Raw genomic sequence first — 25967 nt, forward strand, 5'->3', positions numbered from 1 at the left:
AAATTAATCAGGAATAACCTATATGTTTTGATTTATATAATTGATATAATCAAAACATCGTGTTATTTCTGATTAATTTTTCGAATTACTTTATTAAGGTGTTGAGAACCTTTGGTGACCCCATAGTTTAAGTGTCTTTAAAAAGTACATAGTAAGCAGTGGTCGTTACATACAAACGTTCACCTAAATTGACCCAGTCAATGGATGAATTTAATTTGTCAATCAATGGCCACAGCCACACTGTTTTGAATTTCATTCTAAGCCCTTTTGTTAACAATGAGAAAGATGAGACAAGCCAATAGAAATGTTCCATTTTTCAAATAATGAGTTGCTGTTGTGTAGCAGGATCTGCTTAACCTTCCAGAGCACCTTAAGGTGGTACCTAACACTACAGGGATATAACTCTGTAAAATCAGCTAAACGTTTTAATTACGTTGTGTTGTAAAGGGAATATTAAGCTTCTCAATGATCAAAATTGGAGTTTGTCAAATTGCTATATAACCAGTGTAATTTTTCTGACAAAACGGTTGGTTCAAATTATTTGAAATTTAAATATTTTTGTCAAAGGGACAAAGTATATACTTTGTCAAAATTTTATGAAATTTAAACGAGCCAAATTAATTTTAGTGAAAGTGTTGGGTACCACCTTAAACCATTCCGTTTTAGATGAGCTTCGTGCTACTCAGTCTTTTTTTGTGTGTTGTTTTTTGTACTGTTGTTTGTCTCTTTGTCTGTTTCTTTTGACTTATGACCTAGAATGTTCCTTTGCCTCTCTTTTAACAAAATCTTGATTAGAATGTAGTACATTTTATCTTACAGCAGAAAACATTTTCAGTACTAAGTAATTAAAAGAAAAGTTAACGTCAAACTTGCTGATGCCTTATATTCAAGATAATCTGTTAATCGATGCTACAGTTTTGAATACATGACAACTTCGGGTTTATCATAGTTGAACATAGGTATAGTTGAAATTTCTTTATAAAAGCACAGTATTGATTTTCGTTATATAGATATAAACAGACGACAATCAGTGAACATCAGATTCCTGACTTAGGACAGGTGCAAACAATTGCAGCTGGATTAAACGTTTAAATGGTACCAAACAGTCTCCTTTTCTGAAACAGTAGTATAACATCATAACGTATTCAGCTTTAATGTATTTTAAAGAAACATTAGCTGATATTTAATGACAATAAGTATATGCAAGGCTCTTCCGATCTAACGACAAACAATTTATAAAAAGATGTATGCAATAGCAGTCGTAACTTGTAACAGTGTAACAGCTGAGGCACACGAGTTCATGACAACCTTTCATGATTCATCAGTGTTTTAAATCTTAAGTGCAATGTGCGACAGATTCATTTCACATATCTGTTTTACTGAAAATGTTCAGACATGTCTCTGGGGGTTCTTCGTGGCTTTTTTGTGTTCATCTCTTGTGCAACAATATTGCAGCTACGTTGTTTGTGTGTTATGGCCCTCTTCACATGGTACATTCTTTTGACATCTTTTAAGTAATGGTCCGCATAAAAATAACACACCGGAGAGCAAGGCAACCACACCTATCAAGTGATAAGATGCTATGAAATTACCGTTGATATCACGAAGTATACCTAAAAATAAAGTAATAATATGATTCATTGAAGTCCTTAGGGAGAAGGTTTGGATCCATTAAAACGTTTAATCCCGCTGCAAATGTTTGCACCTGTCCTAAGTCAGAAATCTGATGTACAGTAGTTGTCGTTTGTTTATGTAATTTATACGTGTTTCTCGTTTCTCGTTTTTTTTAATTTTATATTGATTAGACCGTTGGTTTTCCCGTTTGAATGGTTTTACACTAGTAATTTTGGGGCCCCTTTATAACTTGTTGTTTTGTGTGAGCCAAGGCTCCGTGTTGAAGGCCGTATATTGACCTATAATGGTTTACTTTTTTTAAATTGTTATTTAGATGGAGAGTTGTCTCATTGGCACTCACACCACATCTTCCTATATCTACTTATAAAAAAAAGTGAAAAAAGAAAGCACATTCATAATTATCGATACCGTAATGCCTTAAATGTTTAAAAGACTTTTTATATAATGAATGTGCATATCGACTAATAAGTTTTTTTAACAACTTCCTCTTTAAGACATGTACAAATGGATTAAGTACATGTAATTGTAATTCCAAAACCCTTTCTACGGTGAATGGGTACATGTACATCAGAAATGTCCAATCAAGTGGTATTTGGGCTTATTATTTAAAAGTGGTTTATTTTGACATAATGAATTGTTTTCCGTACTTTTTCGCTTTTTAGACAAAGAGCAAGTTTATGTTAAAGCTTTAAAAAATCCAGTAGATAGCATTATGATATTCGCTTTCGTATCAATGAGCTAAAAATAACAAGGCAAAATCTTACCAAATGCTAGAGGTCCAGCAACATAAATTGGTAACTGAGATACAGTTGTGATCGCCAAAGCAGTTGGATACAATGCTATTCCGCTGATATCCACCATTATTGAATGTCGCAGAGGTAAAAACATTCCACTAAATAGACCAATCAAAACACAGAATACGACAAGTCCCGAAAATGACGTCATAAACTGATTACAATTATAAGTAACACCACATATTAGTTGTGAGACAACAAGAATTTGATAACTTTGAACGTGTGACCTGTCCGCTAAGATACCGCACAAGATTCTACCAATTAAATCCACTGCTCCAGTCAGTGAGACAAGGATGACCATTTTAGCTTCATTTATATTGTTTTGCTTGGCATGTAAAGGTAAGAATGACAAGAACGTTGACGCCACAATAGTTGATAAAGAGTTTGCTAATAAGAATATTAAGAACGTTGGTTTCTTTAATAAGTTGCACACTGGGTTAGTGACGGAATCATTTAGTTTTACAGAGCTCTCATTTTCGTTAATTCTGTCTTCACTTTCAACTAATATTGGATATAGTATTAATGCACTACTGCTGAAATATTTGAACGAACTTAGTGGAAACTCCCGATAAAATGTTTTACCATTAAGATGTTCGTCAGAATTACTTTTATTTTCATCCATATTCGGTACTTTCACTTCAAGTTCTAATTCTAAATTAGTCGAAAGTTGAGGATGAGAACTAAATAAACCGATTCCATTATGATTAGATTTATGTATTCTTTTTGACATACTAGTATATCCATTTATAAAATGAAAATTATTTGTATGAATATCTCCATTTAATGTTTTAGTCGGTTTCATCTCCTGCACTGGATCTTTTTTGTTGATTAAAGGCGATCTATGGGCTTTCTCTGATTGCTCAACTTTGTTTGGAGTCCTAAGAAGAAATGCCATTGGTAAGTTATTGAGAAGAATTGCTCCTGTTACCAACAGCGATCCTCTTAGACCGTATGTTTTTATTAGATACTGGTATAAAGGCGGACTAACTAATGCTCCTAAACTGCAACCTGATATTGCTATGCCATTTGCTGTCGCTCTTCGCTTGGTAAAATATGTACCCAAGGCATAAATTGATGGTGGAAATATACATGCCATGCCCACACCTGAAAATGTATATATCAGATTAAAAAATTTACTCATATTAGAACATCTTTTAGAATAAAATTTTCAATTTTGCAAATCGCATCGTCATTTGACACATCTTAGAAAGACGCATCTAAGACAAGTGCATCTGTAGGATTTGGCATATTTGTCGAGATATATTTATTGATGTGTTTACCGGGGGCAGTCAACTCACAAACTGAATAAATGTCCGAAGGACGATACAATTTGAACGTTTCATGAATATATTGTTATGCCTTCGTTTGTATTTAGCCGACAAGTATTTATACAGTATTTATACGTTCCAGCACACACGTTAACAAGAAGATGAGTAACTACATGTATTTCCAGACACATTTTTGCGACTCACAGCCAGTCTTTCTTAGTTTTTGATTTCGGAAGAAGTGTTTTAATGGGAGAAGTAGCAAATTATCCAAATATTATTTTGAACGTCAATGGTAAGCCCGACCAATTCAACAACCGCATGCATTCTGGAGGCGTGAACGATGTAATGAAACGAACCAATATCACGGCCGTGTTCTTTTCGGCATTTTATGTTCATGATTAATACAAATTACCATGCAGTACTCATGCGATGTCGGTAACTAGCCATGAAAACATAAAGCCCCGAAACGGCCAGTGTTGTTTTTGTTTTATATCTTTCTTTTGTATGATGACAGATGTTCTTTAAACTTAGAATGCACGTTTTAGATATATCTGAACAAACTGGAGACTATAAAACAGTACCAGTAAAATACATCATTATCTTTGAACAAAGGTCAACCAGCATGTTTATGATCGGATAATACGTTTTTAAATGTAGCGTCATTACAGCTCCCTCCCATTTGTGTCAGATGTGCAAGGTACACTTGATTTAGAATACGTTTCTACGGTAAGAATGTTTCTGATCACGTTCTGTGGGAGTATTGCAGTAGCAGAGTCGTTTATAATTTAAACCATAAATAACTTACTTCTAAAACTGTTAATATCCAAAAACGATTTCATTTCCAAGTAATATATTCCGACATTCTTTTCATGAACTAGAATGTTCATTGTAATACGAAATTTGAGAAAAAATACGTCAACTAACGGTTACTAAAACAGATTTTTTTTTATAAATTTCCACACCAAACCATCGAAACTGAAAAATAATTGTACCACGCGGTCAATCAACTTATATCAAACTAGAAAGTATTTATTGCTTTGACATACCCACCAACTAAAATGCTTATTGAAAAGAGTAGGAAATAAATGTTCGGTGCAAGACAACTAAGACTATATCCGGCTGCTATCAAAACACTTCCAATGATCATGACACCTCTTGGCTGGATAGCTTTTATCAGATACATCATGACTGGTAACGCTGAAATTATAAATTGGTATATGTTTTTAAGGAAACATTGGGTATATGTCGTAGAATCAGGTAAGATTTTTGAAAAAAATATTAATAAACGACGAACGACAGTATCAAACAGTTTGATATAGCATGGTTTTTTTTTCTCTCTCTCTCTCTCTAATAGCTCGTACTAACTGAAGTGCCATCCTGTATTACCTGTTTTAAATAAAACCCAGAATACTTCAACAGGACAAACAATAACAAATAAGCAAAAACGATATATAGTTACTGTTAGTGCCATGTAATATTCAATTATAACTCTTAAATAATTCAATGATATGTCATTCAAGAGAAAACAATGAATGCAAATACGATTAATGGAACAAATCTGGTAATCTATGACACTCAAATTTCAAAACGTCGAACAATTGTAAAAAAAAACTAATAACAGCTGAATAAATATCAGAACCCCTTATTATCTATTATTTTATCAAATATAAATTTAACCACATGCACTTTTAAAGCTGCATGTGATTATAATATATGATTGTATTTATCTTGAACAATTTATCAGATGTTAAGAGTTTTTAATTTCAAGGTTGATATTTTTTTTAATCTTTTATGGACGAAAGAAAGATTTCCAATAATATGTGAATATGAATTTGTTACTTTAATGTACTTTTACAAAATAACCAATGTTTGATTGTTTTTTTAACGATAATGTATTAGACTTATAAATCTTTGTAAGTATCTTATTTTTATTACAATCATTCATGTAAAGTTGTTTGTAAATACTATGTTTTTTTGTGACGCAGGTGCCAGTACCCCGCTGGCGCTTGTCCTGTGGTACAGGGGTAGTTTCACAGTAAGTCTAGTTCCGATGCACGTGGTAATGGACACTGGACTTACTTGATAGACAGTAAACGCCAAACATTATTCCTGTTATTAGACTGGTAAATGAGACACTTTCCTGAAATTCGTCGATAATTTCAACGTAAAAGAGTCCAAAAGATTTCAGAATGCTGTCGGTCAGAAACTGCAACACTGTACAGGCTGCAAATGAATGAAAACAACATGAGATTAGATAAAGGCAATAATAAACTTGAAATGATATAAGGATGAGGTTCTGTGATACAAGTTAATTTCGAATCACAACGTTCTATTAGAAAATTAACCATGGTAAACTTCTGAATCAATATTGTCGTCAAGAGCAAAATGTATGCTGAATCAAATTTTGATTTAATTAAATGTAAATATTTAGTTGTGGTATGAATGACAATGAGACACCTATATATCCACCAACTTTAGGCAATCACCATACTTCATTCATTAATATGCAAAACCCGTACCGTATACAGCTATAGTAGGCCCCGACATGCCAAAAAATGAACAATTTAAGGTTTATGACACCTGTAGCCATTTGTGTACGAATTTTTTAAACTTCAATTGTATCAAAACTACAGATATAACGAATAATAGAGATATGCCATTTTGTAAATGCACCAAGGGGAAACTTGATGCAAGCATTATTATTTACTGTTTCATTTCATTCAATAGAAAAAGAGTACTTTGAGGCAAGTAAACCAGGATTTTTAAAGAAAATCAACAGCTTTATATACAGAGAGTTTTGTAATAAAATTTGGAACATACATTACTCACTTGCTTTTCTATGATGTGCTAGTGTTTTACAAAAAGTTTAAACCAACCTGTAAATTCAAAAATGCCTCGTGCTGAGTCATTAAGTCGAGCGCACCCTAAAAGGTGTACTTGATTTCGTCCATATTTTTATTTGTTTTAACCAATAACTACATTGGTAATAATAATAATACTTGTTTTAAGGAAATCAATGCTACACTGTATGCAATAATCCTATATCTATCAGTCATCAAATTGCCAAATATGAGAGTGCAAGGATAAAGGCTGTGGATTTTCTGTAAAATTTCCATATGTTTAGCATTGAATCAACACAAGGGTACATAATCCTTAGGCAGCAACCATTTGATTTTCTGGGGGGGGGGGGGGGGGGGGGGGGGGGGGCTATGGTTTTTTTTGGAAAAAAAAGTTTGTTTCCAGTTTTTGGAGAAAAAAATAATTTGTTTTTGATTCTGAGAAAAAAAAATTGTTTGTTTCACCCTCAGCTGCCACTATATGTAATGCTAAAATTGAAAGAAAAAAATTGTTTTCGACTTGTCGCGAAAAAGATAGATTGTTTTTCGCCGCAGGCGAAAAAAAAAATTTGTCCAGAAAAAAAAACCATAGCCCCCCCAGAAAATCAAATGGTTGCTGCCTTAAACAAGAAAAATAACTCATAGTAGCTGAGAGCTAGTTCAAAGTCAATTACAACTGCAAATAAACCATGTTCTCCAAGAATAAAAGGTCAATCAGTTCATATCAGGGACGTCATAAACAGTCTGAGCAAACATGTCATTATGCCATGCCACAATATAAGTTAACCTAATTTACAGGATGTACCATCATGAGTACGCATAACTGTATAATAGCAATATGCCTGTACCAAGTCAGGAATATGACAGTTGTTATCCATTCGTCTGATGAGTTTGAGCTTTTGATTTTTGACATAAATTTTAATTATGGACTTTCCTTTGAAATTCAATATTTTTGTGATTTTACTTTTTATTAGCTTTTTTTCTTTATTTAATATTATAGTCTAGCAATACCTCATTGAAATGTTTCAGCTATGTATGTTCAACCAAAACGTGCTGATAATTTAAACTATAATTAGAACTTACCAAATAAAACTATCCAAGCATAGCAGTCATCTGTTGTTTCTTTGTCTTTTAACATCTAGTACATTTATATCAATATTAACATTAATTAAATTAGCATTTCGATGTGAAAATATACGATTGTAAAATAAAATTAATGACATCTAAATGTGTTTGTCCTTTTGAGAGTTTTGTTTGGATTGGAGGTCATCTACGTTATTCACAATTTCTACAAACTCTTGGATGATTTCAAGCTTGAAAACGTTAAACACTTGTTTGTTTTTGAAGACCTTGTGTTGACAACGTGAAGGATTTTGTATTTTAATGTTGTTGGATTGCGGTCTTATTTAAATCTATCCCGGATCTTTATGTTCATATCGAAAGCAGTGGCGGATCCAGCCATTTAAAAAAAGGGGGGGGTCCCAACCCAGGACAAAAGGGGGGGGGGTCCAACTATATGTCCCCATTCAAATGCATTGATCGGCCAATAAAAAGGGGGTTCCAACCCCCGGAACCCCCCTCCCCCCCCCCCCCCCCTGGATCCGTCACTGGAAAGGTCACCATGTAACAACCAACAACGATAGCAATATTCTAATGCAATATACTGTGTAACACAATTTTTTTTTTATTAAATTACATCAACCGTCAAGAATATAAAGTACTAAATGGTGGCCCCATTGCCGGCAATGCTATTTTTACAATTATCTTCTTAAAAGGCGTTTTTAATAAACTAATTATGGAAAAACTGCTGTTGTCTAATTGAAGCTCGATATCTATTTATGATTTTACCACACTCAAATATATATGGTCCCATGGCTTTTCTTGGTGAATTTGGGGGGTTTTCACGATACCTTACGATTTCGCAGAAAATTTTCCCTAATCAACATAAAACAAATATTTCCGGCCCTTCATCATATACATTTAAGGACAAATTTGTGCTTGCATGAAACTTCATTCATAATGCTTTCCAGAAGAAAAATATATAAATGATATAACAACAAATCATAGAGAGCCATCTATTTTTATCTCTATGTCATGTTCCTTCATAAAATGGCTGCGCCCATGTAATTTTAGTTGGTACATTGTAACCTCTTCGACTGAAGCGATTGTAAGGTTGCAAGAAACGATAGATGGGAAAACATTGCAATTACAAATAGTATTTTATAGGAACCGACGTTTAGCTTCTTGATGTCTCAAACAAAAATGTCGCCTTGATTATTCCCGAAATACTTGCCACTGTATGTTAAGGATGTACTTAGGTGAGGTTAGGTGAAAATTAATAAATCAAGAATTTAAAATTGATACTATAAGCAGGTAGAGCATTCTTTAAGGATAACAATAAGCTAAAAATATTGATAGGTCATGGCCCTCTTTTTCGAGATATTTGAGATTTAAAATATGGCGGGAAAAGGCTGACTCGGACTTTTACCTTATGTTTGCATTGGTATTATTTGGGTCCCAAAACAAAAGAAAGAAAATTAAGAATCGTCTAAAATTTGGGTTACTGACCTTTCATGAGCTATTTAGTCCTATATGAAAAAATAAATGGATGTTATGGGGCAAAATATTTTACCTTGTTTTGTATTGAAAAACACCAAGGAGTCCGAAAATTTGACACAAATTCCAAAACCTCACCTAAGTACATCCTTAATCAACATACATGTATATTTATATATAAACGTCCACGTATGTAATTATTTATTCAAACACATATTGTATAATAATCGTTATAAATAGATATAACACATTTAACAACAACAACCAGATGTTACAATAATACTAATAGTACATGGTTGCGGCAATTTCTCACATGTATATGAATAAAAGAAATAGCGTAAAGGTTAATGAGATTAAACCAATAAAAAATAAAACAAGAGCGCACCCCGAAGGTACATCTATTTTATAGCAAAGCTGCAAATAACTTGACCAAACTAAAAATAAACAATGAAATTGAAAAAATAAATAACCAATAACAAGAAACTGACATAGTTCCAGAAGTAGGTCAGAAACACAAACTGCTAGTGAAACATGTGAGGGGGAAAAAGGGGTTGAACTTCCCAATTAATGAGCGATAGTGATGAGCCACTAGAATAGGCATGTTTTTCATGGTGTATTATACACACTGTTGCAAACTTGGGAGGGAATGTATTGAAGGGATCATCATTTATTTTCTTTACTAAAGATAATCAGATGTAGATATATTGATACATTCAAGAAAGCATCGATCATTAAATCTAGTATTTGTCAAGTTGACCTGTAATCACCCCGGCTGTTGGTAGAGTTCTTGTTACTCGGTCTTTGGTTGTTTCTATAATGTTGTTTGTCTATTTTTTCTTTTTTGTCATGGCATTGTCTGTTAAGAATACTAGTAATGAGTTTGTCAAATTAGACAAAATTAGACAAAAAAAAAACCATCCGTTTAAATTCAGGTCGGGTCAATCACCACTTGAACAATGACATCTACCCGCACACCCTGAAGTTCGTATTAATTTACATTGTATACAACTTGTACTTTTCATATTATATTTTCAGTTGAAAGTACAATTTCTTGTTTTACCATTTAATAATAAACAAATCATTAAAAATTCAAACAGATATTGTTTAATTCAAAGTCAGAAAAAATATAAACTTGTGTATTGAACAAAGCGATATTCAAAAACATTACATACCTGATAATTTGATCGATAGAAAAGCTGTAACAGTCAAATCATTGGGAAAAAAGTAATACCGAAATATTATTCTTTTCCAGTTTATTCTTACCTTTCAATATTATTCAGTTGATGTACACGTTCCTGTGTCTTATCTGTGTACTGTCATGTGCAACCTGTTGTTAATATATCAATATAACAAAGATATACATCTCATCTAGTACATCGCTAGATCGGACGCTAAAAGCTAAACTATCCATTGTATCAAATTGTATATTATTAGTTTCGAGTCTTTCTCTATGATTTAAATTGAGTTTGTCAACTATGATATGCAAGGAAACACAAGGAAGGTAATAGAAAGCTTGGTTCTCTGTTTAAGTCAATATATTGAATAAACACCATGTGTGATATTGATAAATGTTGATAGAAAAATATAAACTAGTAAGTCAGAGCAATAAAACGTGGCAATTAAAGTAAGGAAAACAGATAGAACATAGTTCCTTTGGGGTAAGTATATATAAGTTGTGTACAAGATCTAATGTTGTGCAAATAATAATTTGTACAGAATTTGTGTACAAGTTATAATTGTTTTATGAACCGCTTAAAGCAAATGGATGATGCAAGCGCACAGTCTTTTGTTTCGCATATTTCTGTCATATTTTCACTACTACATAATATGATACAGTCTAATACTGAGCTTTGATGCAAGAAACATCATAAGAACACAAAAAGACTTTTTATGGATATGATTTTGGTAGAAGGAGAAAAATAAGAATAGAATTTAAACCATGCAGGTGTCATCATTTCTGTTTTTAAGACAAGGAGAATAGGACTAAATGTTAGGTTGAAGTATATAAATTTGAATTTAATTAAGACATTAAACTGACAAACTTACATCTTGTATACAACATATATACTACTCCGTATGTATGCAGCGTCTGTTTACTTGCCTGCTGTGTTAGAACACCCAGAATAAAATCTAGAAGCATTAAGGCTTAATTTTGTTTTTCTATAGAACCGTAAATTCGATATCATACAACGAATACAACACCGATACCAATTTCTGTTATTTATCATAAATTTGTTTTAAGAAGGCACATTAAAAATTATTTACTGTTTAAACTTAATAATCCAATAATATCCAATGCATTTAAAATACAGTTGAATAAAAATGCTGCAGAATCAAATAAAAAGTGTTCTAAGGTATATAATTAGAAAAAAGACTGTCCCCTTCTCTCGCCACAACTCAAAATGTTTTATTTACGGCAGATCAAAGACTAGTATAGTTTATTAGATTGAAATTTGTGATGCCCATGTAATAAACGGAGTTGATGAAGCACGATCTATAATATAAGCTTAAATCGATCCTTTATTCGTTTCGAAATACTTGTAACTGTATAATTCTGACTACTGTCATATATTGAACAGAAATAGCTTAGCATTTTGTAATAAAAAATGGTGCCTGTTAAAACGTTTAAACCCGCTTCATTTGTTTGCACATGTCTTAAGTCAGGATCTGTTTTCTGTGCACGTTGTCGTTTGTAATTGTGGTTCATAAGTGTTTCTCGTTATGTTTATATAGATTAGATCGTTTGTTTCCCTGTTGAAATTGTTTTACACTAGTAGTTTTTAGCCCCTAATAGCTTGCTGTTCGGTGTGAGACGAGGCGCCAAACTTTGATCTATAACTGTTTACGTTTTACACATTGTGACTTGGAAGGAGAATTGTATCATTAGCACTCATACCACATCTTTTTTATTCTGATACATTTGAAATAATTTACAGGCCGTTTTCCTGGTTCTATTGAAGTGTTTTGAAATTATAAGTCCTTAAATTGAGCGGACATCTAGTTTGCGTTTATTTTACACGGAATGGACAGATGTAGTTCAATGAGATATTTTAGAATCTCAAAATGAACTGATTAGTAAAATTCCGAAATGTATTTTATCATTATTTATTTTGAGTTATTTAGATAATATTTGATAAACTGAAACAATAAACTAGTTATGCATAATTTAAGCGAGGAAATAAAACACAAAATGCAATAATATTTTCCTTGTAATATAAGACGAAAGCGATACTGGTTCGAGACTGAGGAGTTTCAAACCAAACGACAAGGATGTATAACAATTTGTATCGAACTTCGATTTAATAAGTTCGAAGTGTTTTATTTTTTTTTATAGAAAGTTGGATTTTGTGAAATGCATTAGATCTTGGTTATACCTAGAAACTTGTCTTATACCAAATTGTCCTTGCAGCAAAAGTTTTATTGACTTTCCTCGTCTCGAATTTCATCAAAGTATACTAGTTGGTTACTTACGAAGTCCTGCATGATATATCAATCATTCAATAAAATTACGAAAGACAAAGCAACTCGAAGAAGGCTAAGCCTACACAATTGTAATTTTAATATTTCATTAACTAGTTACTGAAATCATAAAATGGTTAATAATCTTTCCCAAACTGCCTAGTCGAAAAGAAAGTTGACCTTAAGGTATTTCAGTTGATCGGGTTATCTCCCTTTTCCAATAATTAATTTTAATTATTCAATATCTACTATGAGCAAAGGCACAAGTTTTTAAAATATGGGTAGTTTTAGATATATGACTTTGCAATGTGAACAATATAAAAAAAAATAAAAAAAATACTGACCTTAGAATCCATGGACCCCCTAAGCATCATTCTGATAGCAATTAAGCAATAAAACATACCTGGTTCGGTTATTCTCAGAAGTTTTCCTACGCCATCATTAAGCAGAATAGGATTTCTCGCAAACTGAAAATCTGATTAAAATAATACGAAAAATATAACCTTTTACTGGTTTAAAACCAATAATCTTGTAACAAGGTAACAACACTTGCTTCACATCCACTTTTAAGAACGGGATGTTTTATTTTGTTATGACTAATATTGCCTAACACACACACACATATATATATATATATATATATATATATATATGTGACAAACTGACACTTATGATATTGAATATTGATAAATGTTTACTAACCATACAATTTAAAAATTATGTTTGACTGTTAACACCCTTCCTCTACTTAAAATCAAACTCATAAATATTATAGTCCAACATAGACGTATATTCAAAAATAGCAGAACACATATGACAAATAGGTTTATCAATATACAAAATAGGAAATATAAAAATAAATGAGGAATCAGAAACCTTAAATAATAATCATCGATCGTTTCCTTCCCCTGGTATCTCGATTGTTCTGAATTGTATGTTAAATCTGATCTTGATTTATATGCTATCTGATTATTTGAAGTATTGAGATAACTATCTTATATTGATACTAGGTTCAAAAGATAACAAAAATCGCAACGAAAGATACAAGTGCTCACCTCCCGAATTAGACTATATACCGGATTTGTTATCACATAAGCAACACGACGGGTGCCACATGTGGAGCAGGATCTCCTTACCTTCCGGAGCACCTGAGATCACCTCTAGTTTTTGTAGGGTTCGTGTTGCTTCTTCTTTAGTTTTCTATGCTGTGTCATGTGTACTATTGTTTGTTTGTCTTTTTCATTTTTGGCCATGGCGTTGTCGGTTTATTATCGATTTGTAAGTTTGGCTGTCCCTCTGGTATCCTTAGTCCCTCTTTTGAAAGTTACAACCATCAACCAAAATATAAATACATAAAATAAAAAAACATTAAAAAAAAACACCACGGAGAGCAACTGCAATCTCAACTTTTCTTTATAGTGTACAATCAGCTATATTATATATATGAGCCTACGCACCCACAACCACGCTTTTTTGTTTAAATTTCCAATATTCTAATAATGAATAATTCAAGTTTTAACTAAAGTTGCTCCGGTGTTTATTGTACAATAATCATAATAACCCTCAATAAATTTCAGCGCTAGTGGCAATCTTGGAAGATTCAAGTAAACATCTTTCAACTTTTCCCCGTTAAATCTTAAAACGTCTTGGGCTATAGAAACGAGCAAAAACTATGGAAATGTGCATATATATATAGTGTTTATTTATAATTTTAACATGTTGCAGGTCCAGCCTTTTTAATCAGAAAGATGGCTAAATATATGATGAGTGTCTTATCAGTCAAATCCTGTTAAGAGAATACCATGCTCACTTTTAAAAAGAACACTTTGAAAGGCCTAGGCTATGATTTATAATATTACTCTTCATACTGATTAAGTTGTGTGTCTACTTCAACCTCAATCTATAGATGTATAAATTTTATCTATCTATCTATCTATCTATATATATCTATATATATATGATTGCGTTGGATAAAAGATAAAAACCGCAATTTTTATACGTGTGCATGTAAAACAAATTTCGTTGTAGAAGGGTCTTAAAACAGCACAAACAACATTTTCCAAAAGACCAAAAAAGTGAAAAAGTATATTTAACCAAAACGCATTTGACTAACAGGTCGAACAACTGATGTTCTTTAACCCTGCTGACTGCCATATATATATATATAATGTACAACCATCAATGAATTTAATGAAGTCAGGCTAGTCAGCATATTTATCGCTTGTATGATTGTATCCTTTAATTTTAGCCAATCAACTAAACTAGTTTTAGCTAAAACATTGGGGATACTCCACTGTTTCCGTCGATAAGAAGAAGGATTGAGCGCTCACAGTCATGTTTAACCCTGCCACATTACATGTATATATGATTATAGTTATCAAAGGTAACAGGATTATGATTTAATACGCCAGACGCGCGTTTCGTCTACATAAGACTCATCAGTGACGCTCAGATCAAAATAGTTATAAAGCCAAAGCATAAAACATGTATATAAGTATCTGTCGTTGATTGCAGCCTATTATATATATTTTTCTGTAATTGTATTGTCAAGAATCAGGCCATTGTTCTTAATACATCACAATGTCAAATTCAAGCACTCATTGTAAGTGCCTGTTTAATATCTAAACCTTAGTTCAATGCATGTTTTTTTTTGCCGTTGTAACTGAAAGTCAAATGTCAAAATGTCATGCATATTTAGGATAGGAACACATTAACTTATTATTGCACATAATATGTAAATGATAGGTTTCGCAATATTGCGGGCGGTAAAGACTTCCGGTGGAAAATGAGGATGAATACAATTATACGACCAACTTTTGTCTTGCAACATCCACCTCCGACGCATAACATAACTGTTGTAGTAGTTTTAACTTGTTAGTGGAGTAGCTTGGTGGAAGCCAAGACTTCAACATCGTTTCGACAAAAAAAAATAATGTAAAGGAGATAGAGAGTGAGTGGAGGGGAAGTGAAATGGGCGTTGTGCGGTTAAATAAAAAAGATTGTTGAAGTCAACGAGTCGATATCACTTCTCAGACTCCGTCGATGCCACGAGGGGTAGTAAGACAACAGCTTCGGGGAATGTTCCAGCTACCGGACCGAAGGAGTATTTGAAACCAGCGTTATTCATCCCGTTTATTAATCATCCACTTCAGGGACTAAGGAATAGCTTAATAAAACCTGAAGACAGGTTAGTAGTTAAATAATTGATTCCGTCAATATTAGAGAGTTCTTTACCAGTTGTGAACCGTCTTTTTAACACATTTGCGGTTGACCTTCCATTTTACCATGATTCTTTTTACATCGAGATAGAAATGTAGAAAGCACGATGGGCTATAGCAAAGGAAAAATCCCTGGTACTCTTACAGAAAGCTTGCAATTGATCAATTTTGACCTGTATCCAAACAGTAACACGCAGTTTCAGTGTCATGCACCGGATTATAACATCTTTGTTATACAATTACAACAGAGTGACTTTCGGGGCTATGTATCCTTCACGCATACAAGGAGACACCCAATGGCATTGATATAGTAATTGACTGTTTTACAAAAAAGGACAGGAGGATTGCTTTTTTTTTAAAAAATCTCTGGTGAGAGGGATTGACTCTGACTCTTTAATAATTCATATCAACGCATATGTTTCCTTACACTGGCTACACCTACAAAGTACGGCATAATGAATGTACAAAATAATGAACGAAAAACAATTACGCACGCCAGCAATAAACGACCACAACTGAACTACCGGACTTTGGACATACATGCAGGCACATACATACATAATGGGGCGGGGGTTAAACAAGTTAGTGGGCACCAACCCTCCTCTAACCTTGAACAGTGGTGTAACCAGTACAACAAACTATAAAAATCAGCTGTATGTTTTACAATATTAACTTGTTTATAGTGCAGAAATAACACATACATTGTACATTATATTAATCAAGCCTACCTTCATCAGTTACAGCATAGATGTAATACCAGTAGCAGATGCTGTGGTATTCTATAGATGTAATTATTTTATGATTTGACACGTTACAGTACCTTGCTGTAGACTATTGACCTAATAACACATTTACGTATAGTATCTCAAGTTTATATATTTAATCTTAAAAGAGTCATTAATTGTTTTGTGTGTGTTTATAATCATGATAATCTAGTTCTGCACTCATACATTTATCTTTTACTTTTCACGTTGTATGCATAAATCAATGTTCTTATCCGCGATGATAAAAGTACAATTATATCGCTTTTATACTGGGATAGCTTTGACAATGAACGAAATGTTTCAAGATCAATGACTTTAGGGTCTCAATGTTAATTCAATTACAATCATCCGGACTTCTCTGACCGCATTCCTTTATTGTTTTTGTCTGATTTGCCGTAGAGGATGTATAAACACGTATACATGTATACATTATGCACAGCTAAATTAAATCTGGTTGAAATGGTGATTGTGATATTTGAGAGCTTCAATTGTTTACATTTATAAATTTAAGATGTTACAGGAAGAGTTTTCAATAAGTTATGAAACAACAGTATAATTTCATGAAAGGGAGAAAAGGGGGATATGAATTTTTTTTTGGAGGCAATTAATGTATCGTTTATTTTCACGCATTCTCTTTGTTTAATTGAAAAAAAAAAATCCATCCTAAAACAAAAACAGAACAAAAGAAAGCAAACGAAACAAGACAACAAACCTTCAGCTGAGACCGGCTTTCAAGAGCTGTACCATGCTATTGTATCCAATCACACCAACATAACCACAGAGAAAAGGTTACACGCACTAACAGTATACTTATCGTATTAACAATTAGGCTAAGATGATATGTAAAACTAAGTGATATAATGTTTATTGTTATCTGATAAAACAGAAGTAATTTCTGGTATCTTTGACGAGAAAGTTTTATACACACGCCACTATTCCTAATATTAATAAGTTAGTTTCATTCAACAATGAATATTTGACTAGATCGGTACAATGTACCCTTACGAGACAATAAACATTTTTTTTTTATTCAGTTAAGCATTTTTTTTTCTGTCTATGAAGATTGATTGATTGATTGTTGGTTGTTTTACGCCGCATTAGCACAAAAGGCTATATCGTAGCGAGAGCTAATTCGAATACTTTTACAATTTAAAGCATATTTTTAAAATGAGACAAAAAGTTCTTCAATATATTAAAATTCTAGACTAAAGCAAATTGATTAATATTTACAAATAATAATAAAAAAAAAAAACCATCAAAAATGTGGTATACACTGAAATATCCGTTTATTCTAGTATAACATTGTATGTTTTGTGTCTGTTTACAAAGTTTGGATTGCCTGCCATCGTGCATCCTTCTACATATGTATTATTTTCTATGTTCAGTGGACCGTGAAATTGTGGTATAAACTCTTTTGGCAAATTATATTAAGAAGATCATACCATAGGAAATATGAGTACTAAGTTTGAAGTTGATTGGACTTCCTTGACCAAAACCTTTAACATGAAATCGGACAAACGGACGGATGGACCGAAAAATAATGTCCCTAAGTTGAAAAAAGAAGAGCTTAGTTAGCTTTATACAACTTTAAAAATTTGGCGCACACAGCATTACATAAAACAACAACTTATAATGGGGCCATTCTCTGATTTAGTCTTATTGTATATGTCGGTTTTTTGTGTTCAAGTTTTATCATTATTTTTTTTAATTGATTAACATTTCACAGCGGCATACTTCTGTTGGCTTTATTTATTCCCCCCTTATTTTATTGATTTTGTATTTACATTGTATCATAGATTAAATATATTCGTTCAGTGTATGTTCACTAATGTTAATATGTTTTTTCAATTTTATCAATCACATCGCTGGCACTAACCTTGGTTGTCTACGTTTTATTGAAGGAACTTCGAACTTTTCCAGGAATGCAACACATGATGTTGTCCTTCCACTTATTAGTTGCGCACACACTCTACCTTTTTGGAAAGAATGCAACATCCGATACAGGCCTATGTATTGCTATTGGACTACTGACTCACTATTTCTGGTTGGGGTCAATCATGTGGATGCATGTTTGTACGCTTGATATTTTTAGGGTATTCTATTTTATATATCAATATAAAAACACTATAAGTAATCCAAGTCCAATGAAGCTTTTTAAACGCTATCTTCTGTATTCTGTATCAGTTTGTTGTATTTTTTAAACAATCAACATTGTTAACTTTTTCGTTAGCGAAGACCCCACGTTAGGCTGTTTAGGGTACGGTGGTGGTCGCTGTTACATTACAAAGGCAGACATGGTACTATATACGTTTGTTATCCCAGTGGCTTTTTTTTACACTCATAAATATCCTTTTGTTTTGTCTTGTTATTTTCCGAATGGAAACATTACCACAAATTGAGTCCGATAGAAAAAACAACCGTCCAATGTTGATTATTTATATCAAAATTACTTGCATCACAGGAATAACTTGGATCTTTGGATTTGTTTATCAATGGACACTTATTGATTTACTGTCTTACATCTTCATTTTTTTAAATGCTTCACAAGGTTTGTTTATTTTTCTTTCGTTTGGTTGTAAAAGCATTGTTAGGTCACGCTCAAGGGAAATATTATTCGGACCAAAGAAAAACACAAAATTCTAATGAATCGGATAGGAGTGTAGGTAAATAGATTTCTATGACTTCCAGAAACGTATCGAGTAGGACAAATCGATGAGGCAAAACATTTGCTTCCTTTTTCGGGGTCACATGAGTTAATGCAAGTCTTTTATGTTCAGTCCTAATATGTTTTCTATCATGTATGAGTTTTTAGAAGGCTTGTTTGTCATCGTTCTCATTGTTAAGTTTTGTTTTGTCATGACTTTGTCTGTTTCTTTGTCTTATTTAGCTTTGAATGTCAAGTTGGTATCTTCTGTCGTAGCAATAATTTGTCTCTTTTTACATGAACATTTTTTTAATGTATCTTAGCTGTTTGTGAGCTGTTAAGAATTTGTATTCAGTAAATCTCAATTTTAATTAAAAAAAAATATTTTCATTGCAAAAAAAAAAAGACCTAAAAGCGCTAGTGGCCTACAAGTTTGTAAAGATATCAGAGAAGTAAACGGTCATACATATTCAAATTTATTTCTAAATGTTATAATGAAAATACCTCACATACAATCTTGGTGTGATATTTTTACTTTTAGGCCACACCAATTTAATTTCTTGTTCTACGGATTTTTGGACTTCAAAAATTGGGGCGAGCGAGCGATTTGAAAATTTTAATAAAAAAATATTTAATTTGCAAATTTTTTAAGGCGAAGCTTAAAAAGTTGAGGCGAGCGATTATAATTTTTTTTTGTAAACATAAAATAGTAGGTTTTCACTATATTAAAACTTGATTTATCACTTGTACCTTGACATTTCTTTAATTTATGAAGTATTTTTCCCTGTTCAACAAGAAATAATCAGATAATTGAATAATTAAATTTGGTCTAGTATGTATGTGTGACTGACAATGAGACAATTCTCCATCCAAGTCATAATCAGGTTCAGAACAACCCCTTAATGTTATGAATATCCCTTTAATGAGGGGTCAATATAAGTTATAATATATTTTTTTTGTAAAAAACACTTTTAGTACAAAAGGGCTAATATTTTCCCAAAGAACTATAATATCTATATGGTATTAAATGGTCAAAACATGTCCAAGAATTTTACTGGACTTGAACCATGTTAACACATTTACATGGACTTTAACAGTTTAATATTATTCAAAATAAGTGAACCCCTCTTTTAGAAAAGTTGTTTAATAATATAATGTATTTCTCCTCTTTTTGAGTAAAAAAATTCGAAGTAGTAGCATATTTACCTGACAATATCAGGAATTTGGTATTTAGTCAAATCTTAACCCGAAATTGTGATTCTAAAATTTATTAAATGTAAACAACATGTCCAAATATTTAGGCTTGAAATAAATATATTTTTGGATAAGTTAATGCAAGCGCACGAGGTGGATAGTGTCTTATACGATTACAGGTTTGTAATGTTTAACAACCATATTATATCAGTGTGTAAACACGTTAATTATGAGCTTTGAAAGTCAAGTAGTTCGAGCATTTTTCTGAGTTAGTGTTAAAAAATTTCAAACAAATATTATTTACTGTGGTTAGAATTCATTAGTCGTCAGTATCTATAGATTAACAACTTGTGGTTATATTGATAATTTAGAATCTTCCTTGAAGGTGGCGCACGAATTCGCAGCTAAATAACTCAATTGATGTGTCATTTGTATACAAGAGTTATATTCCTTTGAACTATGAGTCTATGTTTAATTTCATAAAGTCAATAAGTTGATTGTCTACCTTGAACATGGTTATAATTACATCTAATAGATATAGTTTTTTTTATTGAATTTAAAATCGTTACAAAATCTGTAATATACTAGATACTCATATTTTTCATTAGTTTATCAAAGAAATTTATGTATATCTATAATTTCTTTTATTTGTTTTGAAATGTTTAAAATTAATATATACCAATATAAAGAATTATTTTGTTATCTTATAAATATTTTTTTTTTTGTTTTTTTTTTTTGTTATCTGTAAGTAATTCTCAACAATTCATCAATCCATCACATCATCATCACGTCTCAGTCATTACAGCTGAACGGACGTGCTGGGCCAGCTCTCCTTTACCCGCTATCTTCGATGAGGGTTTACAGTTAGATATCAACGACTTACTACTTAAGATGACAGAAACCAATCCATGCCGTACAGATAGACGCGTACCCGCGTTAACATGCACTCCAAAACCATTGTATCATGGGGAGTGTTATGCCGATTAACGTCCGAGGGCTGTATCCTAGGCTGTTGGGTGATACGACCTACGTTTCACTGCCTCACGGCTTTGGTCCTGATAACGCTTCCTGTCATCTTTCGAACTACGTCCGAGATCATCTACCAGTACTCCATCATCGAGGCTAGCGGGCTGCCAAGCTGACCAAACTGGCCCTGAAAGCAGCCGTTGTGAAGTAAACCAACATCAAAATAGTCGACAAAAGAAAAACAACTCACCAAAACCACGATGGCGGCCTACATATTGCGACCTCCACTACTTGTTCCTGACCCATGGCATCAAAATATGATAAAGCTCACCAAACGCCTTCGGGCACCGAGCCGACCGTGCGAGGGCTGTATAGCCAGTCAAGGTCGTTAAACACCACCACATATATAAGTAATTCTACCGTGTTTATACGTAAAAAATAAGCAAGGTCAAAGCTGCCTTCATCATCACTAACTTACTTAGAGCGATGAGACAAACTGCACTAAATCACAGATCACAGAATAAAACTTTCCTTTGTTATACCTTAATATACCATTAAGGAATATAGGGGGACATATTCTGAAACAAGTGACTATGTCACAGAAAAAGCATCTTCCCAGTATTCATGAAATTGCTCTCTATTAAAGCCATATCCTGGAAATTATTAAAAAAAAACATAATTTTTTTACTTTTAATTTGAGGTACAATATGCTGGTGAAAAACATTAATTGTGCTGTCAAGAATACACTGTTTCAAGTTGTGGTATGCATCAAAAACTGTCCAACAGCATTCGTCATTCTACTCGTAAAGGCATTTGTTTCTAAGATCGGTATGGATTGGTGTATACCATTATGCCAGAACTCAAATGAAGCAGAAAGCTGATGTAACTTATCTGCTTTACTCGATCCCTTAAGACAAATACATGAAAGAAGTGTAATAACGCCTAACACAAACACAAAACAGTACACCATAGCCACCATTTTATTCCAGAAGCTTCTAACTGATGCCGAATGCTAGAGTGTAAAATTGTAATTGGGACCTACCCAAAACAATTAGAACTTTTCTGAAAAAGACTATAAATGAAAACAGAACTATATCATCTTTCTATAATGATTGAATGTTAGGAAAATTGGCCAGAGTTATCTTACTTTAATCACAGAGAGGGGAAAGCAAACAATTTTTAATTTAAGCCTAATTAACATTAAAACAATTTTCCATTAACAAATAAAGTTACCTTATTGAAATATAAGGACTTTGTTAGCTAATTCTATTAATTTTATTAGATATTATGAATTTTTATGACAATAGAGAAACATGCTATAAGTAGCACTATACAAATCCTTAGTATTTCTATTTTCTTTTCTACAACAGTAAACATGGTAAAATGCCCCTTCAATGCCCTTGTCTGAGGGATAACCTGATAATAACAAACATAGGTCAAAGTGCGTCCTTTTACACAGAGCTTTAATCCAGACCAAACAACAAGCTATAAGGGACCACAACTTAGTATTGTACACAATTCGAACAGGAAAACCAACGATCTAATTTATATTTCCAAACGGGAAAGTACCAAACAACAAACGATAACTGCTGAACAACAGGTCCCTGAATCAATCAGGACAGGTACAAACCTGTAGCGGTTATGACCTTCAGCATACAATATAATTGCAGTTGAAGGCAAATCCTTCAGAAGTCCTTTGCAGTACTTTATTTTAACAACGAACATTTTTTGATAGGGAATATAAGTCAGGGGGAAAGAAACCAATGTTTTGTTATGTACAGGTATTCCCGCTGTTATATATTTTTATCGGAGCACTCCCACTCCACTCATGCTGAAACAAATATTCTCACAGATATTTACAGTGTTGTGGGGTGCTTATAGGTTTAAAATCGTTATATAAAGGTTAGACTGAGATTTTAAAACAAATGTTGAGACCTTTTTAAAATATTTACAAAAAATGGTGCAGGAAATGGACATGTTTACATTTCCGGATGCGGGAAGCGGGAATATAATAAAAATAAAAAAAATTCTATTTTGAAAAAAATAGGTGCGGGCGGGTCCGTCGAACAAGGAATTAAATTGGTGTGGCCTTACCTATAATTGTTTACGACTTAGATGGAGAGTTGTCTCATTGGCACTCATACTACAATTCTGTTATATGTCGTTTTCGTAATTTTAATGTTGAAAATATGTCAAAATCAATACTCAGTAATACATTTTTATATATTTCAACTTATATATTTTATTTATATAGAATTTATGATGTTATTTGTCTTAAACTATTATTTTCTTTAATGGTTCTAAACATGACTGACTATTTATATCACCATATTTAACAAATATAACATCAAAACTAAATACATGAATTTTTGACGTCTTATAGCATTGCAAATTCACGCCCTGCAAAATTCACAATGGGAAATAAGTCACGTTCGGTACTTTTAAGAGATCAGACGACGTAATGCAAACCACAATCTAAGACGTGATAGAAATGTCCTTGGTTGGTTTTGACAAAGGCAAATCGTATAGATCAACCAATTCGTGATGGTGTCCATAGAATTTACCGAGTGTCATTTTTAATCTGTCCCCCTCATAACTTTGTTGGAGCAGTATCTGCGTTAGGAGCACACACCTGTATATGAAGTCCGTATAGTGTGAACATGCACGGGCATAACGTATCAACTGAGATATGTAAACACCATACGAAGGGGATAAAGTATGTTACTGCTAAGAAATTGATAATTTGGAATTTTAAATCGTCCCGTTTATCATAGATTTTCGTGTGAAGTCGGTATTGAACATTTAGTAGTCAACCATGATAACAATCGGACGCACTCGGCATTTACCTTACTTGCATCGTAAATGAACGAGTTGTAACATTGTGTATTCATATTGACCTAGGGTCATTTGCATAAATCAGCTCCTATGATTCATTGTGCTTTGCTTTTACTCGCTGATCACATGACAATCATTTTTAATAATAGTTAAAATGCAGAAATCCATGGGTAACTGTGAAAACTGTCTGAATATGAGAAAATAAAAGGTGTTAAGTAGATGAAACTACATAAATGAAGAGATAAATAAAAAAAATGAACAACTTGAGGCCCGATATATATTGATCCATGGTCCCTTAGTCGGTCCCTAAAGCAATGAAGCAGCGCGTTCATTTTGGACAGGCATATATCCACTTTTTGATATTACACAAGCTCTGACGTCTCACGGTCCCAGCTTGTCTAGCAAAACAGCCGTTTGACGTCAGAGTAATCTCGGACTAATGTATGCGATGTTCATAAACGTCGGTATATTACAGAAGAAGGACCAAAGATACCAAAGGGACAGTCAAACTCATAAATCTAAAACAAACTAACAACGCCATGGCTAAAAATGAAAAGGACAAACAAACAAGAGCACATATGACACAACATAGAAAACTAAAGAATTAACAACACGAACCTCACCAAAACACTAGGGGTGATCTCAGGTGCTCCGGAAGGGTAAGCACATCCTGCTGTACATGTGGCACCCGTCAGTCGCTAAATACTAAATACAGGTGACGTCGTTGAAGTGAAAACGTTTATGTTGCAATGTAGATATCTGATTGACGGGTGTCATACTTGGGGGAACTATATGAATTTTATAGGGAAGGCTAAGAAAGAAACTGTTTACTTATATTTGTTCACATCACATTTTTATATGCACAATATTCTTATTAGAAAAAGTCATGGAGGTGAAAGTAGATCACCTTAGATTTTTGTAACATTTTGCGTCCGGCCTTACTACCTCGAAATCAAAAAGCGAATGGTTAATCCCTTATATCAACTCAACTATCAATTTGAAAGCACGTTGTATGCATCGATCCTACGTCGAAAACCACTTGAGTGATGACTACAAAAGTTATTATAAATCGGGAATCGGGGAGGATAAGTACTAATCTTTAATGGATACAAATATCAACAAAACAGACAGAGAACCGAATCAGTTTACTGGCGCATTGAGTGTAGGGCTAATTTAAGAACAATTTATTTGATGTTTACGACCCTCATGTCATTATTCGCATTCTCGGTAACAATGAGCACACACGAATCATACGATACAAGTATTTCAAGGAGCGAAATTTTAAATACATTAAATAATGCGATAATAGAGGACCCTACTGAACCCATCGAAAGACTACTGAACTTATCAAAGGAGTCTATGGCAGAGTAGCTATAGTATCAAAAGAGTCTATGGCAGAGTAACTGTAATTATGAAAAGAGGCGGTGGTGATGGGGAGCTCATCCCCGAATTTCATAGAGTTCGGACTTCTATGACTCGTGCCAGACTCGAGTCAAATCAATGTTGACTTTCCATTAAAATTGATAAGGTAAATCAGTTTAAATAATAAAAAAAAAATAGTCGTAAAATGCAGTTTTTCCTGATATGTCAGAGTTTGACGTCGCAAAATAAACATTTTACGTAAGCAACGTCATCACCTCCCATGAAACTGTATCTATAAAGACAAACAGTTTTATAAACTAAAATTTACCATGACGGAATGCACAGGTGCACATAGTTATCAAAGGTACCATGCTCGTCATTTAACACGCCAGACACGCATTTCGTGTACATAAAGACTCACAAGTGACGCTCAGA

General features: G+C 33.0%; 1 long non-coding RNA gene across 4 annotated transcripts; it reads right to left on the reverse strand.

The window, feature by feature from the left end:
- Positions 1-863: 863 nt before the first annotated feature.
- LOC143068603 (uncharacterized) lies at positions 864-17366 on the reverse strand. 4 transcript variants are annotated; one of them, XR_012976210.1, is made up of 9 exons: positions 17244-17366; positions 12953-13024; positions 10354-10417; positions 7618-7672; positions 6527-6573; positions 5777-5920; positions 4748-4894; positions 2400-3533; positions 864-1613 (listed from the first exon to the last, which is right to left on the reverse strand). It is a non-coding gene; the product is annotated as an uncharacterized LOC143068603 (long non-coding RNA). The 4 variants fall into 4 exon arrangements; XR_012976207.1 differs by lacking the exon at positions 6527-6573; XR_012976208.1 differs by lacking the exon at positions 6527-6573 and having other exon boundaries at positions 4744-4894.
- Between the last annotated feature and the right edge of the window lie 8601 nt (positions 17367-25967).

Source organism: Mytilus galloprovincialis, chromosome 3 (assembly GCF_965363235.1).
Source record: "Mytilus galloprovincialis chromosome 3, xbMytGall1.hap1.1, whole genome shotgun sequence".
Lineage (NCBI taxonomy): Eukaryota > Metazoa > Mollusca > Bivalvia > Mytilida > Mytilidae > Mytilus > Mytilus galloprovincialis.